This window comes from Panthera leo, chromosome B4 (assembly GCF_018350215.1).
Source record: "Panthera leo isolate Ple1 chromosome B4, P.leo_Ple1_pat1.1, whole genome shotgun sequence".
Lineage (NCBI taxonomy): Eukaryota > Metazoa > Chordata > Mammalia > Carnivora > Felidae > Panthera > Panthera leo.
Genome location: NC_056685.1, coordinates 45801396 through 45821159, shown reverse-complemented (window position 1 = coordinate 45821159; position 19764 = coordinate 45801396). Strand labels below are relative to the sequence as shown.

General features: G+C 42.3%; 1 long non-coding RNA gene across 4 annotated transcripts in view; it reads right to left on the bottom strand.

The window, feature by feature from the left end:
- LOC122224256 overlaps positions 1-19764 on the bottom strand; it is a 43723-nt gene that overhangs the window by 2186 nt on the left and 21773 nt on the right. For 2 of the 4 annotated variants that reach the window (XR_006204698.1, XR_006204701.1), the window contains 2 exons: positions 2921-3009; positions 1827-1933 (listed from right to left, as the gene is read on the bottom strand). This is a non-coding gene — a long non-coding RNA (uncharacterized LOC122224256). Of the gene's footprint in view, positions 1-259; positions 576-1826; positions 1974-2920; positions 3010-19764 lie in introns of those variants that run through there. The other 2 variants (XR_006204699.1, XR_006204700.1) reach the window with 2 other exon arrangements.

The following is a 19764-nucleotide window of genomic DNA, read 5'->3' as shown; positions in this document are numbered from 1 at the left end:
GAAGACAAATGTAGGAAATGACAGAAACAGGCTTTTCTCCTGTTTCTTCCTCACCTCCTCCTTCTGCTTCTCTCCTGGACACACACACACACACACACGCACACCCATCTACATTAAGCTCATAAAGCTCATTAAGAGGAAAGCTGGTCTAGTGAAAATAACTACCTTTCATATATTTTCCAATTTAACAGCTTGACACAAATCTCCAAGGGGTTTACATAAGCTTTAAGTAGGCTGAATAAATAAAACCTTGAATCAATTTAATTTAACAAGTATTTCTTGAATATCCACATGCAGGCCAGAATCAGATCAGTAACTAAGTGCCTTGGAATTTAAAATTTTCTCCTCGTCTTTGTTAGCAGAATTGGACAGTGGGAATAAGGCTTTCTCTGGGTGCTTACAGAAGTTTTCTTCTGGTTCCTTCGTAGCTCTCTTTCCACCTTACTGCATTGCCTTCTTTCTTGCGAAGGAGAAACTCGAACAGGAGCCCGGATGAAAGATGCTTGGGGCCCAAACTCCGGCAGTGAGCGTGGGGATGTGAATTGCAGGGGAACAGCTGGATTTAAGACCAACTTCTAAGGAGGAAAGAGTAGCTCTTCTTACATAGCTCTCCCTGCCCATTAGACCTGTCATTGTGGCAGAGACTGCTGCAAGGGGCAGTGAAAGGGAAGGAAGCCGGCCTGTACTTTCTTGTAAGTAATTTTAACAGTGAATGGCCTGGGCAACCTTTTAAATAAAGGTGAACTGAATTATAAGCCCCCTCCTAGGGATAGTGACAGCCTAGAAGAAGCAAGAATACTAGAAAGGACCCCTTGCTCAAAAATATCCTTTCTCCATATTTTACCAATAGGACACTCACCTGGGTTAAAAAGCTATTCTCAAAAAAGCTGATGGCCTCTGAAAGGTGAACCCTATGGCTGACTCATTCTCAATAAATACATCTACGTCCTTGTTTCTCAATTACCCCTGGCCTGAGTGAGGCATCCTTGAAACTCTTTGGTTCTCAGACTGTGGCAGGCAATACAAGCAACAGCCAACCCCAATTCCACTTTTGCCTCATTTGTTGTAGGTTAGAAGTGTCACATTCTTTTCCAGCCTCTCTTGAAGTTAGGGATGGGCCTGTGGCCCGGTTCTAGCTGAAAGGAAACCTACTGGGGGCTTCTAGGAAAGATTCTCCTCCTTGATAAGTGAGGGTTACACAAAGAAGAAAGTCCCCCTCCCCCCCACCCCAACCCCTTATTTCCTGCTTGGAATGTTGGTTGAGTAAGGACTTGATACTTGGAGCTACTGCAGTCTTTCTGCCACCATGAGGTGAGAAATCACTAACAAGCTGAGCATGGCAAAATGGGATTTGGGAAGAGTCTGGTCCTTGACAACTTGGTTGTCAAGCAACAGCACCAGCTCTGGAACTGTCCACTTCCAATCTCGTTCCGTAATAAGTCTCTAACATTTGTACCATGTTTAGTTGAGCATTCTGTTACTTATTAATAACGATAGCAAGTGCTTATCAGGTACTTGACTTTGTGCCAGGCATACATTTATATATATGAACTCATATCATTCTTATAACAGCCTCGTGAAGAACTTCTTATTTTGCATATGAGGAAGCCGAAGCGGAGGGAGGTTTAAGCGTCTTGCCTGAGGTCACTTGCCTGGGTAATCTGGCTCTGACATTCCCACTCCACAGTCTTTCAACTGGAGATGATGCACAGCGTAACCAAAAAAGAGGTGTGCAGTAGACGGGACATATTCTAGATAACAGCTTTTAAAGGGTGTTGACTGGAACTGTTCAAAACTGTTGAAAGAGCTTTTAAAGGGTGTTTTACCTTGAGCCCAAAGCGTGGCAGTTGAGATCTGTGGTTTCATTCTGAGGCAGGCTTGCTCCAGTTTCTCAGCCGCGGACATCCTGTCTTCTTGTTTGGTCCCTGACCACCTGTGCCAATGTTAATGGTCACTCTCTAGTCAGAAGAACCCTGGAGTAGAAAACCCATCTTGTTGCTTGTTCTTGCACCTCAATGAACAGTACCACCAGCCACCAGTCTCCCTTGTACCGAGCAACTTCAAAGTCCTACTCCATTTCTGCCTCTCCCTCAGCCTCCACAACCAGTGTTTACCACATACTGTCTCTTCTCTTTCAGAAACGCTTCTCAGAGCCAGCCTTCCCGCTCCCACCTCCTATTTGTCTCCTAACCTGTTTTTCCCTACTCCCACGTTATATACTCCCTCCACATGACCTCCCATTACCTTAAAAGCACCACACAGACACACATGGGGTGCCCGGCTGGCTCAGTTGGTGAAGCATGTGACTCTTGACCTCAGTTCAAGTCCCACACTGGGTGTAGAGATTACTTAAAAATAAAACCTTGGGGTGCCTGGGTGGTTCAGTCAGTTGAGGATCCAACTTCGGCTCAGGTCATGATCTTGCAGTCCATGGGTTCCAGCCCTGCGTTGGGCTCTGTGCTGACAGCTCAGAGCCTGGAACCTGCTTCGGATTCTGTGTCTCCCTCTTTTTCTGCCCTTCCCCTGCTCATGCGTGATCTCTCTCTCTCTCTGTGTGTGTCTCTCTCTCTGTGTCTCTCTCTCTCTCTCTGTGTCTCTCTCTCTCAAAAATAAAAATAAACATTTAAAAAAATTTTTTTAAAATACAAAACAAAATTTTAAAAACAAAGCATAACACACAATACATCCCGCACTACCTGTGCCCCCCAACCCCCCATTACCTGAAGGGGTGATTAGCCATTCATGTGGCCTAAGAAGCCTCCCCATGTGCTAGCCCCAAGCTATCTGTCCGTCTACCTTCCCCCTCACAAAATCTCTCTCTTCACCATTTCTCAAACGTGCCAGGCACTTTCATGAGCTATGCTATTCCCTCTGCTCATAAATACCCTTCTCTTTCTTCACCTGGCAAATTTCCACTCACCTCTCAAGATTCGGCTCAAACATCACCTCCGCCACAGTCTTCCCAGAGTCTCCCAGGTGAGTATTATTCCTCCCAGATTTCTGGCATGGCTGTGGATTTATACCATTAGTGAGACACTTGCATGGTATCTTCTAACATATCGGTTTATACATTCCACTGCTAGACTGATTCGTTAGACAGCAATGTTATTCTGATTCCCCCGCCCTTAATAGTGTGCCTGGCACACGGTAGACCCACGATAAATGATCACGCATGAATTTTAAAGCCTGTTCGTTACAGTTCATTCTTTTCAGCAATGGACAGTAAGGTGATCAGCTGTACATGCAACAGCTTCTATGTCATGAGGAGAAAACCTAGTCAAGACCCCACTTCCAAACACTTTTTAGGAGAATGGGATACAATCCAGGTACACAGTACTAAAGTGTATACTTTTATTTTAACTAAGACCATGTGCTGAGGATCAGCATTGCGATTTTGTTTATGTCTCTCTTTAGAATTGAGGTAGTACAGTTTACTTAGCCCGTAGAGAGGGTGAGCTGACAGAATTTGTTTTTGTTTGTGCTCTTATATTTTTGGGTAAGTTGAAAGGTAACTTTTAGAGTGCTTTGACGGCCAAAATCAGGCTCAGAATCTAAGTTATCTGTCCCCAGATTACGACGGTGATTAGCAAGAGTCAAAGCTGAAACCAAGAGCCTTCTGATTCCATATTCTCTCCACCTCCCTGCACTACTGTCGGCACTGGTATGTCCCCGTAGAAATAACGCAACTAGTCTAACACTCACCCGGATGTTAGGGGAGGGGAGGGTTCCAATTTTTTTTTTTAAGATTTTATTTTAGGGATGCCCTGGTGGCTCGGTCGGTTAAGCATCTGACTTCGGCGCAGGTCATGATCTTGTGGTTCATGGGTTCCAGCCCCACACTGGGCTCTGTGCTGACAGCTCAGAGCCTGGAGCCTGCTTCAAATTCTGTGTCTCCCTCCCTCTCTGCCCCTCCCCTGCTCATGCTCTATCTCTCTCTGTCTCTCAATAATAAATAAACGTTTAAAACAAAATTTTTTTTAATAAATAAAATACTGTGTTTATCAAGAGCCAAAAAAAATTATCTACGCAACTTCTGGTATTCAACTTTTTATTTTTTTTTATTTTTTTAAACTTTTTTTTTTAAATGTTTATTTATTTATTTTTGAGAGAGACAGAGAGAGAGAGAGAGAGCAAGGGGAGGGGCAGAGAGAGAGGGAGACAGAATCCCAGGCAGGCTCCATGCTGTCAGCACAGAGCCTGACGTGGGGCTTGAACCCATGAACCATGAGATCATGACCTGAGCGGAAACCAAGAGTTGGACGCTTAACCAACTGAGCCACCCAGGCGCCTCGGTATTCAACTTTTTATATGGATGACTTGTCTTCACAGCAGTATTGAAAAGTCCCCAGAAGGTTAGCGCTTCATCTTCACTTCTTTTTATCTGTTAGTGTCATTGATTATTTGCCACTTGTGGCTATGGCTCATGCCTATTTTTTTTTTTTCCTCACCAAGTCCTAATTACAGTGCATTAAAGAATAAGAAAAATACAGTTCAGAGAATTGAAGGACTTGCCCAACCTTGCCTCTGTGTCTCCAGCCTTGCTTTTGCTTTTTCTGTTGTGACAGCTGCTGCTGGCCTGTGCACTGAATAGGTGATCAGTAAACACCTGTTACTTGTAACATCTTGGAGACTTCTCAACTCTAAGGCTTTTGGCCTTTTTTTTTTTTTTAATGTTTATTTATTATTGGGAGACAGAGAGAGAGACAGAGTGTGAGCAGAGGAGGGGCAGAGAGAGAGAGGGAGACACAGAATCTGAAGCAGGTTCCAGGCTGTGAGCTGTCAGCACAGAGCCCGATGCAGGGCTCGAGCTCATAAACCTCGAGATCATGACCCGAGTCGGACGCTTAACTGACTGAGCCACCCAGGTGCCCTCCCCCCCCTATTTTTTTAGGCTTTTGGCCTTTCTATTGTGGGATGAAAGGAAGTCCAAATGCAGCAAGACAAAAATGATACAAATTAGGAATGGCGGTGGGCTCTTGCATAGTTCTGGCTGATGCCGTCCCCTATTCCTTGCCTTCTTCCCTCCTTCCTTGCCAGCACTGCCCTCAACAAATCCGGCCCTGAGACCTGCGTTCCCCTCCAGTATCCCCTCTGCCTTCTGTGGCACGGCTCCCAGGCGAAATGGGAGACAAGGGGCGGGGAGCTGGCAGGCTCTGTCTGAGCTGCTTGTCTCCTCAGAGACTTGACCTGTTCTCCCAGTCACTGCGAGCCACCGGCTTGCACCATCACAGGGAAAAAGGAAACCCTTACCAGATATCATAGCACATACCTGACCATACACACTGGTGGGCCTCTTCTGCAGGCTTATGCATAATAAGCTTTACATTTTTTTATGTTTGTTTGTTTATTTATTTATTTATTTATTTTTGAGAGAGAGAGAGAGAGAAAGAGAGAGAGAGAGAAAGCCAGGGATGAGCTGAGAGAGAGGGAGAGAGAAATCCCAAGCAGGCTCTGCACTTGGCACAGGGCTCGAACTCACAAACTGAGATCGTGACCTGAGTCAAAACCAACGGTTGGATGCTTAACCGACTGAGCCACTCAGGTGCCCTGTATAAGCGTAAGAAAAAGAAAAGGAAAGAAAAGAAAAGAAATCTTAAAACAAAATTTTTTTTAACGTTTATTTTTTATTTTTGAGAGAGAGACAGGGCATCAATTGGGGAGGGACAGAGAGAGAGATGGAGACACAGAATCTGAAGCAGGCTCCAGGATCCAAGTTGTCAGCATAGAGCCCAATGCAGGGCTCCAACTCACGAACTGTGAGATCATGATCTCTGAGCTGAAGTCAGACACTTAAATGACTGAGCCACCCGGGCGCCCCCAAAGTGAAGAAATCTGAAAGGATAATGTAAAAGAAATAGGATTTGGAGCTAGGGAGAATAGGTGACAAGAGAGGATTCCAGGGACTGGGCAGATGAACCATTAGCCAGCAGATCGATGTCATTGGTTAACATTTAATGAAAGTATGCAGGGTGCTAAATTGATCGACCTCAGCCAGTGTCCCCTGACAGACCACTAGGGTGGCCACGCTGGGCTGACCAGGTACAGTGCCACACAGGCCCAATGCTGCTGCCACACCTTCTCCTTTTTGAGTGCTCCATGGAAGAGAGGAACAGGGATAACTGCTTTTTTGCAGACGGCAAGGAACTACACAGGATCGTCCTTTCCTACCTGCCCCTGCCTTCCAGTCCAGCCTTCCCCTATTCCAGGCAGGTTCTGCATATCTCAGTTTTCTTCACATCGCCTTCAGTCAACATCATCAGCAAGCTTTTGTTTATTTTTTATTTTAGTTTAGTTTAAGTAGGCTTCACGCCCAGCATGGAATCCAGTGTGGGGCTTGAACTCACGCCCCTGAGATCAAGACCTGAGCTGAGATCAAGAATCAGATGCGTAGCCAACTGAGCCACCCAGACGTCCCAACATCATCAGCAATCTTAAGACTTGGCAGGGGTGGGGGACCTAAAAGCTTCTTATCTTACAAAAAAAAAAAAAAAAAAAAAAAGGAAAGCCTTTGCATTAGGAGGACTTTGTCCAGCTCAGGCACAGTTACCAGCATCCTCCTCTCCTCCCGTAAAGTGGCAATAACAGAACATACCCCTGGCCATCCCCTCCCCCCATCCCCTCCCCCCCCCCCCACACCGCGCAGGGGAGAGGAAAAGGGCACAACTTTGAGAAAAACAAGTATCAAGGGTTGACGGTGTGTGCTGAACTTTAAAATGTGAAACTACGGTGAAAAATATTTTGGAAAAGAAACTATCTTCCAAATTGTGCGACATAGTAAAGTTAATGGAGCCCATATGTCGTCTACTAAAACTTAGAAAAACAAACTAAAAACAATACTTTAGCGCCTGCCAGGGTGAAATGTGATCCACTTCTTAATGCTCACTCAACCCAGAGTGAAATGCTTTAAAATGGTAATGATTCCAAAGTGCAGCCTGAACTCAGTGGATAAACAACAGACCTCAAACACAGGGGGGTGGGGTGGGGGGGTAATGTTCTGATCCCAGCTCTGGGCAAAATCACTTCATCTCCCAGTTCTTTCTCAATTTTCTCGGCTTTAGAATGGGGATATCAGTATTTCACGAGGTGTTTACAAGGCATACTAAAATGATCGTAAAGCACTTTACAAATGTTCAATAACTGATGCTTTTTTCACAATTTGGCTTTATAACATCCTTCATTATTCACTCAGTAGTGTGGAAATAAATGAAGACATGCCAAATGAGCACAGAGGCTATTTATTCAGAGCTTGCTATAGTAAGGGAGTCAGCCACCATGGCTTGCACTTGGCAGAGGCACCAGCCAAGCAGGGGAGTAGCTAGTCTCTGAAGTGGAAAAAAAGGGAAGGATTCAGGTAATCTCTGGTGGGAGTTTATTGGTGTGGGGAAGGTGGAGGTGGGCTATCTAGAAGCAGGGCGTCTTATGGGATGGGTTTGGGGAGCACATTTGGCTTTCTCAAGTTGGTCCTGGTTGTAAAGGGGGTGGGGATCCTGAGGTGGAAGGCAAGTTCCTTGGCTTCTAAAGCTGATTGCAGAAGAGGTTGTGGGTCAGAGATCTACTGTCATATGGGTCATATATTTGGCCATTGCCTGTTTGTATGTTCCGTCCTTCAGTGGAAAATGAAAGGTGGGAAGAGTCCGAATACCCACAGAAGCCTAGGAGCCTAGAAAGTAGCTTGAACCTTTGATACCTTGTAATCACTTATAGAAGCAGCGAATTCCGAGGACAGACTCCTGAACTAATAGTATTGACTCTCCAGAATCAATGGGCATACCACCAGACTGGTAGTTGGGACAACCAGGTTCTAAATGTGGTGATTCTATTGTGTCCATTCCCCACCCCAGCCTGAGACAAGTCACATACCTTTCCAATTTCCTCAAGAATAGGCTGAGAATTCCTATCTGTGTAGTGTAGCTCATCATTTGGTTTTAAAAATAAATGGCTTGGCGGTGGGGGGGGGGGGGGAGACACCTGGGTGGCTCAGTTGGTTAAGCGTCTGACTCTTGATTTCTGCTCAGGTCATGATCTCGAGGTTCATAAGATCAAGCCCTGCGTCAAGATCCTGGCTGACAGGTGCAGAGCCTGCTTTGGATTCTCTCTCTCTCCCTCCCTCTGCCCCTCCCCTGCTCTCCCTCTCTCTCTTTCTCCCAAAATAAGTAAATAAAACACTTAAATAAAAATAAATAAATAAAAATAAAAATAAAAATAAAAATAAAAATAAAAATAAAAATAAAAATAAAAATAAATGGCTGGGGCCTCCTGGCTCAGTTGGTGGAGCACACAACTCTTGATCTCAGGATGGTGGGTTCAAGCCCCGCAATCTTAAAAAAAAAATCTTAAAACAAAAGTGGCGTAAGTTTGTACAAGGAACCTATAAAGTGGGTATTTTGAACTCCACGAAGCAGGTATTTTAGAAGACATTCTAGAAGTGTGAGAAGGAAGATTATGCCTTCGAATTTTCATCTGGTGGACTAGAACCTTAAACATTTTCCATGTGTCCTGTGAGAAGACTGGCTGACACTCCCTCAGACTCACTATCTTTCCCACCTCTACCTCCATTAAGGCTCCCCACCCTCTGCCTCTCCATTTTCCATCTCTGTGACAGGACTAGTAGAAACGTGGGAATTTCTTTAGGCCCCTAACAGAAAGATGTGTACTTGATTTCTACCTCTCACTAATTCACCCATTTCTTAAAAAACAATGTGTTTCTTATTATTTTTAAGTGAAAATTTGAGTATTTTAAATATTATTTAAATATCTCATTTTTAACTTCTAATATCATAAATATTGATAGCTATAACCAATATAAACAAAATCTCTTTAGGTCCTCAACAATAGTTCAGAGTATAAAGGGGTCCTGAGACTAAAAAAATTGCCAACCACTGCTTTAGATAATATTACCTTTTGTCCTAGTAATCTAGAACATAAAATTGCACAGAAAAATTCATGCACAGTATGTTCATTGCAGCACATTTATCAATATAATCAACCTAAGTCTCTGAGAAGACGTATATATTTCATGCTCGTTCATAAGGTAGAATATTATACAGTTACTGAACATATTTTCAAAGAATTTTAATGAATACAGACAAACTAATTTTATTTAAAAAATGTTTTAAATGTTTATTTTTGAGAAAGAGAGAGGGACTGAGTGTGGGTGGGGGAGGGGCAGGGAGAGAGGGAGACACAGAATCTGAAGCAGGCTCCAGACTCTGAGCTATCAGGACAGAGCCCAATGTGGGGCTCAAACCCACACACTGAACCGTGAGATTATGACTTGAGCTAAAGTTGGACACCCAATTGGTTGAGCCACCCAGGCTCCCCCAGACAAACTAATTTTAGACAAAAGTGCCAAGAATACACAGATGAAGAAAGGGTGGTCTTCAATAAATGGTGTTGGGAAGACATTGTATCTACCTGCTAAGAATGAAATTGGATGCGTATCTGACACCATACACAAAAATCATCTCAAAATAGATTAAAGACTTAAATCTAATACCTCAAACCATAAAATTTCCAGAAGAAAACAGAGGGCAGAACTCCTTGACATTGGTCTTGGCAATGATTTTTTTGGACATGACACTCAAAGCACAGGCAACAAAAGCAAAAATAATCAAATGCGACTACATCAAACTAAAAAGGTTCTGCACAGCAAAGGAAACCGTTAACAAAATGGGAAGACAACCTATGGAATGGGAAAAAGAATTGTAAATTGCTTATCTGATAAGGGGTTAATATCCAAAATATATAGAGAACTCTTACAACTTAATAACAAACACAAAAACAAAACAAAACAAAACCCAAATAACCTGATTAAAAAATGGGCAAATGACCTGAACAGACATTTTTCCAAAGAAGATATACAAATGGCCAACAGATGCATGAAAAGGTGCTCATCATCACTAATCGTCAGGGAGATTCATATCAAAACCAAAATGACCAGATTTCAAGCTGTATTACAAAGCTGTAATCATCAAGACAGTATGGTACTGGCACAAAAACAGACACTCAGATCAGTGGAATAGAATAGAGAACCCAGAAATGGGCCCACAAACATATGGCCAAGTAATCTTTGACAAAGCAGGAAAGAATAACCAATGGATAAAGACAGTCTCTTCAGCAAGTGGTGCTGGGAAAACTGGACAGCGACATGCAGAAGAATGAACCTGGACCACTTTCCTACACCATACACAAAAATAAACTCAAAATGCATGAAAGACCTAAATGTAAGACAGGAAGCTGTCAAAATCCTTGAGGAGAAAGCAGGCAAAAACCTCTTTGATCGTGGCCATAGCAACTTCTTACTCAACACGTCTCCAGAGGCAAGGGAAACAAAAGCAAAAATGAACTGTTGGGACCTCATCAAAATAAAAACTTCTGCACAGTGAAGGAAACAATCAGCAAAACTAAAAGGCAACCAATGGAATGGGAGAAGATATTTGCAAATGACATATCAGATAAAGGGTTAGTATCCAAAATCTATAAAGAACTTATCAAACTCAACACCCAGAAAACAAAGAATCCAGTGAAGAAATGGGCAAAAGACACGAATAGACACTTCTCCAAAGAAGACATCCAGAAGGCCAACTTACATATGAAAAAATGCTCAACATCACTCATCATCAGGGAAATACAAATCAAAACCACAATGAGATACCACCTCACCCCTGTCAGAATGGCTAACATTAAAAACTTAGGCAACAACAGACGTTGGCAAGGATGCAGAGGAAGAGGATCTCTTTTGCATTGTTGGTGGGAATGCAAACTGGTACAGCCACTCTGGAAAACAGTATGGAGGTTCCTCAAAAAATTAAAGATAGAACTACCCTACGACCCAGCAATTGCACTACTAGGTATTTATCCAAGGGATACAGGTGTGCGGTTTCTAAGGGGCACATGTACCGTATAGCAGCACTATCAACAATAGCCAAAGTATGGAAAGAGCCCAAATGTCCATTGATGGATGAATGGATAAAGAAGATATGGTGTATATATATATACAATGGAGTATTACTTGGCAATCAAAAAGAATGAAATCTTGCCATTTGCAACTATGTGGATGGAATTAGAGGGTATTATGCTAAGCGAAGTTAGTCAGAGAAAGATAAATATCATATAACTTCACTCATATGAGAACTTTAAAATACAAAACAGATTAACATAAGGGAAGGGAAACAAAAATAATATAAAAATAGGGAGGGGGACAAAACATAAGAGACTCTTAAATATGGAGAACAGAGGGTTGCTGGAGGGATTGTGGGAGGAGGGATGGGCTAAACGGGTAAGGGGCATTAAGGAATCTACTCTTGAAATCATTGCTGCACTATATGCTAACTAACTCAGACGTAAATTAAAAAAAATAAATTAAATTAAAATTTTTTCCAACCCCCCCTCCAAAAATCCATAATGTGATATCACCTCACACCAGTCAGAACAGCTACTATCAAAAAGACAAGAAATAACAAACGCTGGCAAAGACGTGAAGAAGAGGCAACGTTTGTACACTTGGTGGGAATGTAAACTGATATAGCCATTTTGGAAACCAGTGTGGAATTTCCTCAAAAAAATTAAAAATAGAACTACCATTTGATCCAGCAATCCCACTTCTGGGTATATTCCCAAGGGAAATAAAATCACTATTTTGAAGAGATATATACACCCCCGTTTTCATTGCAGCAGTATTCACGATAGCTAAGATATGGAAACCACCTAAGTGTCCATCAACAGATGAATAGAAAAGAAAATGTGATATATATATCTACATATACAATGAATATTATTCAGCCTTAAAAAAAAAAAGGAAATCCTACCATTTGCAAAAACATGGATGAACATAGAGGGCATTATGCTAAGTGGAATAAACCAGAAAGAGAAAGACAAATACTCTATAGTATCACTTAGATGTGGAATCTAAAAGAAAGAAAGAAAAGACAAGAAAGAAAAGACAAGACAAGAGAAAAGAAAAGAAAAGATCAAACTCCTAGAACAATAGTTGCCAGGGGCACCTGGGTGACTCGGTTGAACGTCCAATTTCGGCTCAGGTCATGACCTCATGGTTCATGAGTTCGAGCCCCAAATATTGCTCTGTGCTGACAGCTCAGAGCCTAGAGCCTGCTTCAGATTCTGTGTCCCTCTCTTGCTCTGCCCCTCCCCAACTTGTGCGCGCGCTCTCTCTCTCTCTCTCCCTCAAGAATAAATAAAACATTAAAAAAATTTTTTTTAAAAGAACAGTAGTTGCCAGGAGCTGGGGTGGGGTGGGGTGGGGGGACGTGGGAGGATGTTGGTCAAAGGGTACAGCTTTCAGGTGTAAGATAAATAAGTTCTGAGGATCTAATGCAGAATAGTGACAATAGTAAATAATACCGTATACTTGAAATTTACTAAGAGAGTAGATCATCAGCACTCTTATATACAAGACAACTGTGAGGTGATGGATGTGTTAATTTTATTTGTAACTTGATTTGATTTCACAATATATCTGTTGTATATTTTAAATATATTATAAACTTATTTGACAATTATACTTCAATAAATCTGGGGGAGGGGAATAATGGTAATGATATGGGGAAAGGCTAGCAGGATAATATTAATTGAAATATGAGACAATATTAGGTATAATCCCAATTTTGTATATATGTGTGCTAATGTGTGTGTAAAGGCTTAAAGAAAATTTACCAAATACACTAAATCACTCACAGTGATTAGCCATCTTTGGGTAATTGGGCTTTGATCGATTTTGTGTCTTTATATTTACCGGTATTTCACATGTTGTCTATAAAAAACTCAAGTATCATTTTTATACTTAGAAAAACACAAATGTTATTTTTTAAAACACTTACAACATCACATTTATATTTTTAATGCAGAAGCTTCCAGCCCTCCAAAAGGACAAGGATCCACAATTTACATTTTTTTGGAGAAGGAGCATTTGCTACAGCACTTACAAATTTGAAAATTTATATAGCCACTGCTTCAATATCCAAGCATGTATCTGGAATCTGAAAAGTCATCTCATTCATAAAACATCTTGTTCATAAACTACGACCAGGATAGGCCAGAAATCATGGAAATCCAGTGGGAGCAGGTGGAGGTCACTGACCTGACATAGGTGCACGGCTGAGGGTGTAAGCCTTGGAGAAAATGCCAAGACCAAAAGATGAGTGTCAGGGGAAAAGACAGGTGGACTTTGACTTCTACAAACCAAGTCACAGTAGGATCTGAAGGTCAGCCCAAGCTGAGATGGAGTAGGCAGTGGCAGGTGATTGGAAGAAGGCCAAGGAGACTGGCAACAGGGAGATTCAGCAGCAGGCACTCAGGCACCAATCCCAGGTACTGGAACTTATGGGTAATCTGAGGCAACTGAGGAACCAGAGCACATAGTTCCCCATTTCAAGAGGCCATAGATAAAAATGGGAGGGGCGCCTGGGTGGTTCAGTCCATTAAGCGTCCGAATCCCTGTTTGGGATTCTATTTCTTTCTCTCTCAAAATAAATAAACTTTGACGGCAAATAATGGGAAAACCTTGGTTTCACAGACACACCCTAGAGACCTAGCTCAGACATACTCAGTTCAGCCAAGTGACCTCGTGCTAATTTCTACCTCACAGGGTAATGGCGGAGATTAAGTAAAATATGGCAGATGAAATATCCAGCACAGAGCCTATGTAGCAGAAATAAATTGAAGTCGCTACTGTTATTAATGTTATTGCTTTTTCAACTCTCATCAAATGGGGACTTGGGTATATGTAGGTAAGAATCGATATTCCTCAGAAACAAATATTTCCTCGGAAACGTTTTGCCTAATGGACCCAGCCTAGAAAGTCTTCAGTAAAGTCCACCTGGGACACATGTTCTCACTAGACCTGCAGGAGCGCAGGTCAAGGGGAACTCATAGTGACATGCTGATTATTTTATCTTCAGGCAAGGCTTTTTCACCGGGAGCTCCTTGTCTGCACCATGCCTGTATGCGCAACCTGTAAAAATGAGGTTTTACTGCCTTTATTGGTCTCTGTTGGGAACAGAGGGACTCAAAGCAGAGTTCATTTTTTTTTTTTTAATGTTTATTTATTTTTGAGAGATGGAGAGAGACAGAGATGGAGCACGAGCAGGGAAGGGGCTGAGAGAGAGAGAGAGAGGGAGACACAGAATCTGAGGCAGGCTCCAGGCTCTGAACTGTCAGCACAGAGCCCAATGTGGGGCTCAAACTCATGAACTGCGAGATCATGACCTGAGCCAAAGTCGGACGCTTAACTGACTGAGCCACCCAGGCGTCCCAGAGTTCACTTTCTTAAATCTTTAATCATAATGTTGACAAACATTATACCTTTTATGATTAAGAAACAGAATCACACATGTAGACTATGAATCATATCTTAATCCAATTGGCTAAGAGTTATATAACACAGTTGCAACTTTTTTTTGGAGGGATTATAAATGTTTACCTTAAAATTTCCAACATTATATCAACCATAACAGGAAAAATAAGGGGAATTTCCCTCCGGATTTTAATGCCCTTCGCTCAAAACTAAGAAAACGTGCCGATACCTTTTGCTGCTACCTGTGTCAGATTCTGCGTTCCCAGCCTTGTTTCCCTATAGGTTCAAGGTCAAGTCCACTCAGATCCTGAACTAAAATAAGACTTAGGCACAGCTAATAATTGCTATTGGGTCCCAGTGTATGAACTTTAAGCTCTGGGCACAATTAGACCAACTTAGTAATTAGTTTTAATTTTTTTTTCCCGCATCCAGAATAACCCCTTGCTTCTTTTGGTAACACTATCATATCTTTTTTTGGTGGGTGTGGGGTAGGAAGAGGCAAAGTGGGGGATGAATTCCTCCCTGGCTGCGTGTAGTCAGAGTGGAACTCTCACAGCATTCTGCTTTCCTCACATGGAGGCAGGCAATGTGTTTATGAAATAAGACTTTCAGGCTCCAGATATGTGGTTGGATATTTAAACACTGGCTGTACCAACCATCCTCAGAGATTCCAATTCAGTTGGGGCCAGGGCCTCTGTATTTTTTTTTTTTTTTTTTTTTTTTTTTTTTTTTTTTTTTTTTTTAAATTTTTTTTTCAACGTTTTTATTTTATTTTTGGGACAGAGAGAGACAGAGCATGAACGGGGGAGGGGCAGAGAGAGAGGGAGACACAGAATCGGAAACAGGCTCCAGGCTCCGAGCCATCAGCCCAGAGCCTGACGCGGGGCTCGAACCCACGGACCGCGAGATCGTGACCTGGCTGAAGTCGGACGCTTAACCGACTGCGCCACCCAGGCGCCCCTGTATTTTTTTAAATTAAAAAAAAATTTAAAGTTTATTAATTCATTTTGAGAAAGAGAGGGAGACTGGGACAGGCAGAGAGAAAAGAGGATAGAGAGAGAATCCCAAGCAGGCTCTGCACTGTCAGCACAGAGCCCAACGTGGGGCTTGAACTCAGGAACCATGAGATCATGACCTGAGCTGAAACCAAGAGTCAGAGGCTTAACCAACTGAGCCACCCAGGCGCCCCAGGGCCTCTGTATTTTTTAAGCTCCCCGTGTGGTCCTAGTGTGCAGACAATGTTGAGGTCCACTGGATCTGGGCAAGCATTCCATGACAGTAGAGCCTGACAGTTCCTGTCTCTCCCCAACTCAAGGGACTCTCTCTCCCCCTGCTCTTTCCCCCTCTTTCTCCCTCTTGAATTTCTCAACTCAAGGGACTCTCTCTCCCCCTGCCCTTTCCCCCTCTTTCTCCCTCTTGAATTTCCATCTGGCTTATTCATATTATAGAGTGGATATTTGTGCCATGAAGTTAATACGGAACTAAGGTTTTTAGATTTGAAAAACCTGCTGGGGGATGGTGGCTCATTTGTGACATTTTTTATTATTCTCAGACCCAACTGCAGGTTTGTGTTATCTTTAACAGACTCTACCGTTCCCGACATGGCATATTTGTGTTAACAGGAAGATTGTTCTGCCAGTCTTGTGAGAAAGAGACTAGTAATGAGAAGCAGAAAGGAAGTTTGGAGGCTGATTCTAGGGTGTAATGGGCATATTCTGACACCCTACAGTGGAGGGAGACATGGGGTCCAATAAGATTAAAATGAGCCTTGTAATTCTGTAAAAAGACCTACTCTTCTCATTTTTGTGCTATCTGGACACCAGAATTTTGATATAGATACTTATGGAGGACTCATACGGTTCAGAAACTAGATATAGCTAGATGTCCAAAACATATATTTTTAATTCCTTAAATCAAGACTTTATAAAGGTAACAGACAAATGGATTTGTTTGAAAAGACTGAGCCCATGCTCTCAATGCAAACCATGCAGTTTACCTCCACAGAGTTTCCTGTGTAACAAACTATAACATGATACTTTCTGTGGAACATCACTCAATCTCTCTCTGGCAGCAGCAGCTGGAAATTACTGTTTAAACATCCATGCTCACTGATCCACGGGCTATCCAGGCACAATGCTGAAAGCATTTAACTCCCTGTCTGAGGTTAGCTTTCCACCTGCTTTCCAGTTCAGTGACAGAGACACCTGTTGTAAATGCAGTCTGAATTAATAAAAGCCAATGATCTCTGGCCAAGCCACAATTTTTATTAGTAAAATTTGGAGGTAATACTGTGACAGTTTTCCTCATTTCCCTCATCCATTTCACACACAGCAACCAAGGAACTTCTCTGTGTCAGGCATTGGGTTAGGTACTGGTGATTCGAAGATAATACACAATTATAAGAAATTGTGCTACACGTGACTCAGAAGTATGAACAAAGTAGCATGGAGAAACGAAGTTTTCTTAGGAAGTATTAAGGCTTTTTTTTTTTTTTTTTTTTTAAACAGGGGGAAGTCACGTTCAAGTTGGGTCTTGAAAAGTAAATGGGAGTTTCCCTAAGACAAAGGTAGAGATTGGTACTCCAGGCAAAAAGAATAGTATGTACAAATGCAAATGAGGAAAAAAAAAAAAAAGCGTGGCAACTTTGAGAGCAGTGAGAAATTCATTGTCACTTAGAGCAATGAGTATCGGGAATAGGATTGCACATGAGACTAGCCAGGTATTTTTGAAGGGTTTTTGTAAGCCTTGCTTGAGGGTTTAGATTTTACTCTACAAGCACACAGAGTAAAGTCATTATTTCCAAGCACAGCCTGTTCTTGTTACAAAAGAAAATCAACCAGCTATTTGAGGAAAAGACTAGAGGAGAGAGGCAGAAAAGGCAGCTTCAAGGCTCTTTCAAAAGCAACAGTTTTCAACCAGGGGAGATTTTTGCATGCAGGGGATGTTTGGCAAAGTCTGGAGACATTTTTAGTTTCATGAAGGAGGTAGAAGGTGGGGAGGAGGGGTGGTGGTGGTATATAGTGAGGAGAGGCCAGGGATGCTGCTAACATCTTACAAGGTACAGGACTTCACCCCTTCTCCCCTACCCACGCCTCAAATTATCCAACCCAAAATGACAACGGTACCAAAGTGTAGAAATTCTGTTCTAGGCTGTAAGTGGACAGTTGCTGCTTTGGGTTGCTGGATGTCTATCCCTTCTTCTTTGGAAAAGCACCTTGATTTGTTTTTCATTCGGATGTTCCCCTTCTCCTAGAAAGCCAAGTGCTTCAGGGGAAGCTCACCCCACCCCCACCCCGGAGGTAAGGCTGAATCGGATTAAGCCAATCAGCTCATCCCATTCCCCTCAAGCTTTCATTTGAGTAGAGACCAAGCTAGGGTAACAAAGAGACCCAAAAATAGAGCTTTAAATAAGATGGAAATTCACTTCTAACTCTCATGAAAGTCAGCGGTCAGAGATCTAAGGCTAGCTGGGTAATTCTGTGCCACCTGCGGTTAACTAACACAGATTACTTTGATTTTACTGTGCCACCATCTCCTGAGGTGCCATTCTCCTCTCCTGGTGGAGACTGGCTGAGCTCCGCCTCTGAGTACCAGTCTGCAGGAAGAGCGAAGAGAGTTCACTGCAAGCATTTTTGGTCTTTAAGGGGCGATCTAGAAGTTGCACACATAACTTTCCCTCCCATCCCATTGACCTGAATTTAGTCACTTGATCGTGTTCACCCAAAAGAGAAACAGGGTAGTGGCCCTGTTTTCAGCTAAAAATCGTGGAAGGCACTGGTTCTTCTGCTGGAAGGAAAATGGTTAGTGTGGAAACTGAGGGGTAATTAACATCTCTGTAACACCTAGATTGAGTGGGTGGTATTCTGTTCAGGACCTTGACTTAATATAGGCCCATGAGGTATGAAAACATGTGAAAAACACATTTGCTGGAAGCTTCTGGGAAAGAAGATAGTAAAATTCAAATCAACTTAAAAGTAACTTACAACGCCCTGATATTTTTTCTTAACCTTATTAGATCTCTTCCTCCAAACTGCATTTTTATTCTTTCAGTTTCCACACTGTCCTATTTCCATCAGCGGAAATCACTGTCATAGTTTTCCCATCATAATGAATTGATGATACTTGACATTCTCTTTGTAGCCCCTGTAACTAGTCACTTATGAAGGCAAAGCTCTATTTTCTAATGTCCCTCTTTTTTTTAAACAACTTTGTTTATAATTCACATACCATGCAGTTCACTCATTTATAATTACAATTACACCCAACTGCAGCATACAATTCTGTGGTTTTTAGTATATTCTCAGATAATGTGCAACCATCACTGTAGTCAGTTTTAGAACATTTTCATCATCTCCAAATGAAAGCCCACACTGTCTGGCTGTCACCTCTGTAGATCCCCATCACCCCCCTCAAACTTAAGCAACCACTAATTTGCCTTCTATCTCTATAGGTCTCCCCATTCTGGACATTTTGTAAGAATGGAATCATAAAACATACGGTATTTTGTGACTGGCTTGTCTCACTTAGTGTAATGTTTCCAAGGTTCATTCATGTTGTAGCCTATATCAGTACTTCATTCCTTTTTATGGCTGAATAATATTCCAATTATGGCCATATTACATTTTGTGTATCCATTTCCCAGTTGAAGGACATTTGGGTTCTTTCTACCTTTCATCTATTGCGAATAATGCTACCCTAAACATTTGTGTACGCGTCTTAAATGGGAGTACATTTTCATCTCTCTTGGGTATATACCTGAGAGTGGAGTTGCTGGTTCATACGGTAACTCTAAACATTTCAGGAACTGCCAGACTGCTTTTCAAAGCAGGTGCTCCATGTTACATTCTGACCAGCAGTGTCAAGAGTTCTGATTTCTCCATATCCTCGTCAACACTTATGTGACTTTTTTATTCTAGCCATCCTCTGTCCTTTTCCAAGAGGCATCATCTAGGCTAAGCCTTCAGCTGGTCCATTGGTCCCTGATTTCACACCTTTTCTAGCACTTGCAACCTCTGTGTTTTCCTGTCTCAAACTCTCAGTTATTCATACTGAGCACCTGGCTTACTCCCATCTGCCTGGCCTTGCCCTCTTGAACCAACGAGAGAGACCCATCAGGCAATATGCAGGTGATTATCTGCTCCAGAACTGCCCAATCCTCCCTACACACGCTGAATTTGAAAAGAATTAAAATACCATGACCACACGTTGGTAGAGCTGGTTGGTATAGCAGTTGGTATAGCAATTATGGAAAACAGAGTGGTAGTTCCTCAAAAATTTACACATAGAATTACTGGGGTGCCTGGGTGGTTTTGTGGGTTAAGCATCTGACTCTTAATCTCAGCTCAGATCTTGAACTTAGGGTCATGAGTTCAGGCCCTGCATTGCGCTGTGCGCTGGGCATGAAGCTTACTTAAAAAATAAATAAATTTAAAGAATAATAATAATAAAATAAA